At 32.5% G+C, this 6,000-nt stretch overlaps 1 long non-coding RNA gene across 8 annotated transcripts in view; it reads right to left on the bottom strand.

The window, feature by feature from the left end:
* The window catches only part of LOC141507444 (uncharacterized), a 106,420-nt gene extending 104,075 nt beyond the window's left edge, over positions 1-2,345 (bottom strand). For all 8 annotated transcript variants that reach the window (XR_012474143.1, XR_012474146.1, XR_012474145.1 and 5 more), the window contains exon 1: positions 2,192-2,345. This is a non-coding gene — a long non-coding RNA (uncharacterized LOC141507444). The remainder of the gene's footprint in view (positions 1-2,191) is intronic.
* Positions 2,346-6,000: the final 3,655 nt, after the last annotated feature.

Raw genomic sequence — 6,000 nt, forward strand, 5'->3', positions numbered from 1 at the left:
CCTGTCATCTAAAGGACTCTCAAAAGTATTCTCTAGTATCACAATTCAAAACCATTAATTCTGTGGCACTCAGCTTTCCTTAGAATGCAACTCTCACTACCACACATTGCTACCAGAAAAAAACCATAGCTTTGACTCTACAGACCTTTTCCAAGAAGGTGATGTTTCTGTTTTTTTCAGTATGCTGTCCAGATTTTCCATAAATTTCCTTCTCAGGTGCAAGATTATTTTAATTTTATGACTGTAGTCACACTGCTTCTATTTCTCCTCTCTCATTTGTCAGAATATGATGGAACTAGTTGCCAGGATCTTTTATTTTCATGTTAAGCTTTAAGCCAGATTTTACACACTTATCTAGAAACTTAAATCCTTCTTCACTTTTTTGCCATCAGAAAAGTATCATCTGCACATCTGAAATTTCTCCCAGCAAACTTAATATTGTCCAGCCTGTCATTTTTACTTGATGTACTCTGCATTCAAATTAAATAAATAAGATGACAATGTGCAGTCTTATCATACCCTTAAATAAGTCGATTATTTTATGATCAGTTCTAATTGTTGCTTCTTGATCTAAATTCAAGTCCCTTAGGAGAAAAATAAAATGCTCTGGTAGTTCCATCTCTTTGAGGATTTGCCATATTTTGTTGTGATCCACATAGTCATAGGGTAGGCAGTGAAACAAAAGGAGATGATTTTCTGGGACTCCCTTTTTTCTCCATAACCCAGTGAATGTTGGCAATTTGGTGTCTAGTTCCTCTGCCTTTGAGGCCAAGATACTGTTCTGGTACTCTGTGGTTCATATATTGCTGAAGAATATTAAGCACAACCTTGTTGGCATATGAGAAAAGCTCAACTATTCAGTAATTTCAACATTCTTTGATGTCGTTCTTTAAGATTAAGATCATTATCCAGTGCAGTAGCCACTGCTGAGTTTTCCAAATTGTCTGTAATATTGTGTGCAGAATTTTAAAAGCACCAACTTTTAGGATTTTAAATAAATAGCTAACTGAATTTCCAACACATCCACTAACCTTTATTGTTAGCAATGCTTCCTAAGGCTCACTTGACTTTATTCTCTAGAATTTCTGAATATAGATCAATAAGTACATCACAGTTATCAGTCATGCTAAGATTTTTCTTACATAGTTATTTTGTGAATTCTTGGCATGTCTTCTTTATCTCTTCTACTTCTGTTAAATCTCTAGCATTTTTGCCTTTTACAATGCCCATTTTTCTATGAAACATTGCCTTTATATATATAATTTTCTTGAAAAGAATTATCTTTTCCATTCTTTTGTTGTCTTCTATTTCTTCCCATTGTTTATGAAAAAACCTTTCCTCTCCTTGTTATTCTCTGGAATTCTGCATTTATATTGGTAAATATGATTAATCACTTAATGCATGTGGATAATATTGAGCTATATGGCTCTTTAAAATATTAAACAGCTCTTTTTTTTTTTTTTTGCAACGCAAATGGGGTTAAGTGGCTTGCCCAAAGCCACACAGCTAGGTAATTATTAAGTGTCTGAGACCGGATTTGAATCCAGGTACTCCTGACTCCAAGGCTGATGCTTTATCCACTATGCCACCTAGCCACCCTAAACAGCTCTTTTAATGATGATATTTCTCCAAAGATATCAAAATATCATTTGGAGTTGATAAATTTGAGATAATATTGTACAAGGGAAAACAGAGGCTGGAAACTTTCAGTTTGAATCTAGAGTTCTTAAATATCTATTGGATAAAAGCAGATAGCTACAAATATATTCTCCGGATGATTAAAGCATAAAGATACTAAAAAGAAGGCTTTACTTCAATAAAATGTTATAGAACTTAATAGCATCCTGAAATTAAAAAAAACAAATAGAATAACAATTTTAAAGCAATAATTATATGTGCAGTTTCAGTCTAAATATATACTTATGAAACTGTAATAGATTTGGAAAATACTCCTTCTAAAACAGACATAGAATTTTAACCAAAAAAATAACAAACCAGAATCTTAAGGCAGTTATAAAAAAAAAAGATCAATGCTTTCATGCCATAAAAAGGAAGCCTTAGAACATATGACAAAGAAGTTAAAAACCTACAGAAATACTTTTGAAATAATTAGATATCAACTGAATAATTGTAAAAGCTGAAAAAAGGTATATTCTATTTGATTTTCTGAATGTAACTAAAAGTGGTTTACCTGTAGGTAGAAACTTAAACCGATAACATCCAGGTCCTCTATAGGTGATATATTCATTAACTCAGCTAATTTTATATAGCAATAAAAAAAAATCTAATACAACCAATTTATTTGGAGAAACACATGGCTTTATTCTAGTCCATTTCTAGGTCAATATGATCTGGAACTGCAGAAAGTTAATATTGGATCAACATTGATTATGCAAAGAAATGGTGCAGCCAGTGCATTACATCATTGCCAGCAGTAAAAGTTTAGCATTAACAGAATACTTAGCAAAACATGACAAAGTAAGTATAATTATACATTAGAAGCCTTCAATCTTTCTTGAACTGATATATGACAAATACCAAAACTACCAACACAGAACACAAAATTCAACTAATAAACTGTACTTAAACTAGATTATTATAACAAATTATTATCCTCCATTGTCTATTTTTAACTCTGATTCTTAAAAACTTAAGATCATGATTTTAATATTTGTTTCCAACCCATGGAAATATTCACAATCTTCATGTTCTCCAATATATGGAATAAAACATTTTTAAAGAAAAGAAAAATAAGTGGAATAATGTGAGAACAAGTTAGGGCACCTATCATTACTATTGTTCTTCTTGCTAATAGATGTATATTGTGGATACTTTCAGTGAGAGTATAGAGGATGAGCTTACATTCTAAAGTTTTTATTCAAAAGAATTGCACTTGGCCAATAGTGCCTGGAATGATAGACATAAAGAAATTTGGTAGGATAGAAAGATGACAATAGAGAGTAATAATTCAAATGATAACCTATTGCTTCTCTCCTATCTGAGCAGATTGACTTGTGATTCTTGCAGAGAATCATGTTGGACCTGAATCAAATCAACCATTCAAATATATATATTTATCATCTATTTTATTTACAAAGCTCTATTAAGTTCCAGGGACTCCCCCCAAAAAAGAGGAGTAGCAAAAATGATCCTTATAATGCAATGCGGTTGCATACCAAGTCCAATAATTATGACTTGCAATATAATATTATTGAGGGGGCTTAAAAGAAATAGTGGTATATCTATTCAATAAGCCAGATGTGACAACCATGGCAATTCCAAGCTCATATTCTTCATGAATCTTGAATGTTGCTGCTTTTAGACTCTTCATTGGCTACATATAGAATGCTAGGAATTTACATGGCACCCACAATCTAAGACTGAGAAAGAAGTACATCCTTTTAATCAATTACTGAAGGTTAACCATTAGTCTATGAATTATGAATGACAACAATGCAAAGAATGTATCCTTCAAAAAAATCTGAACTTAGTTTTTACTGTTTTAGCATACATGAAAAAGACCAGTTCTCAGACTGTGTTTTCATATTTATTCATTTTCAAGGTTTTATTCAAAGGTACAATTGCCTAAATAAACCCAACTAACTTTTCTATTCAAATTATCATTCCACTCACACAGGAACACACAAATTAAACTGATTGCTTGTTTAAACTCTATTCCTGGTTTGAACAAAAAGCAAGTTGCTTTTTGCTTTTTTTCTTCGTTCAGTTTTTCTTGGTTGGACTCCTAGGTTCAACTGCTATGATTAATTATAGTTTTCACAGAGCAATTCCTATAAAACTCACAAGTTTGCCCCAATCAGCATAGTATCATCTCTAAATAGGAGCATCTGAAGGAATCATCAACTATCCATCTTCAATTTAGTCTTTTCACAGAATTTCTTCCATGTTGAGAGCAAACATTTTTGGAAAGACCATATCACCCTGCTTATGATGTTAAGGATTATCTGTGTATTGGTACTTACCCAGAAATCTTGAATAGCATATGCATCAAAGGCTTCTTGTTGGAAATGAGTATTTAAGATTCTGTATTCTTGACCAACATATAGATGAAGTGAATATTTGTTTTATTCTTCATATCTTTCAATCAACAGTGTGACAAAAAAAGGACATGCTGTAGATAATTGAAAGAAGCTCTGCCTCTTAACTCCTCATATTTTTGCTAAAGATACCCTCAATACTTGTTTAGATTATGTAAGATATGAAATAAAAACAATTTTATATGTAAATATACATGTATATGACATATTTCTTTATTTCAATATAATTAATTTCTTTTATAAATCTATTTCTAACTTGTGAATTAGATGATGACTAAAGTCTTTAGCTCTGAATCTAAAATCCTTTTATTCTGTGAGGCCTGGCCTGAGAGTCAGAAGGCCCAATTTTAAATTCAGGTTATTACTAGTCCATTTTGTGATCTTGATGAAATCATTTAACTTTTTAAGATTTCAGTTTCTTCATTTTTAAAATCATAAAACTATTCCAAGTCTTATTGTGGCATGGAAGTGGCATTGGATTCTTAAAATTTTTTTTTAATTTATTTAAGTCAATGGTGTTAAGTGATCTGTCTGAAGTCACATAGCTAGGCAACTGTCAAGTGTCTGAGGCTGAATTTGAACTCAGGTCCTTCTGACTCCAGGACCAGTGCTCTATCCACTCCACCACCTAACTGCCCCAGCATTAGATTCTTGAAAGCAATGCCAGAAGATCAACAGCTCTAAAAGAATCTGTCAGGCTGAAAAGGTTTTGAGTATAGCCCTGCTAACAGATTGAATCTGTTTTCTAAAGTCTATCCTAGCTAACTAGGCACCTGGTAATACTTGACATAGTACATGACATGCAGCAGATGCTTATTATAATTTTTTCGACATAAACTAATGAAGCTTTATTATGCTTAGTTGTTTCATCTTTCTTTTGTTTTTTATGTTTCTTTTGATGTTTCTTTTATGTTTCTTTTCTTCATCTTATGTTTCTTTTTATGCTTATTTTAAGAATAGAATTCTTTGATGATAAAGATAATGAAATAGTATCTTCCTTTGTTCTGTCATATAATCCTGACCAGTATCTGAAGCCATAATTTATTTCCAATTCTAATCAGAGGAAAAATGACCCTGAGTTTCAAATTATGAAAGGTATTGTTTAATACGAAGAATTATAATATTCAGTAAAGGAAAAAGTCTCAGAAAAATCACAAGTCACAATAAAATCAGTTTATTATAATCAGCTATAAACTGTCACAATAAGGTTATCTTACCACAATCAGTTCTCACCTGAAAGTGAATAGCAACATCTCAATCCATATGGCTGGGGAGCACTCTTCCAGAGCCCCAAAGAGACAAGTGTCTTGGGCTATGCAGCCACATATCAGGGAAGGCTCCCCAAAACTGCCCTGGTCCTCCCACTTAAATCTGTTTCCAGATAAAGGAGGCTTTGCATTAGGGTGTAGTGTCTGTTTCAGGGGGTGTTTTCAGGATCCCAGGAACTGGACATCCAGATAACACCTCAAGGGAATGTTTATGCTTAGGGAGGATGGCCAGTTCTCCCCAAGTCTAATTGTTTTCCTAACCTGCCTAAGGACTGAGTTTTATCTTCTCAGTTTGAGGTCAAATAATGAGTAACTTAGTGATGACATATGATTTTTTTATAGACCCAATATAAATCCCAAGATGTTAGCTACAACTGAGAGAAAAGCTACCCAAATGTTAATTGAATTGAAATAAACCTTATCCACTACAACATGACTTTACATGCTGCAGAGAACCATGATTTCACTAGGATGACTGCCCTCCACTATTAACCTAGGTGACAACAGATCAGAGAAACAGATGACAAGTGGAAATAAATATAGTATGACCTTACATATATGATTATGAGTGTGTATATATATATATATATATATATATATATATATATACATATGTTTATAGATATCTAGGTACCTGTGAGTATATAGGTATATATCTATCCTCTATCTATTCC

Source organism: Macrotis lagotis, chromosome 1 (assembly GCF_037893015.1).
Source record: "Macrotis lagotis isolate mMagLag1 chromosome 1, bilby.v1.9.chrom.fasta, whole genome shotgun sequence".
Taxonomy (NCBI): Eukaryota; Metazoa; Chordata; class Mammalia; order Peramelemorphia; family Peramelidae; genus Macrotis; species Macrotis lagotis.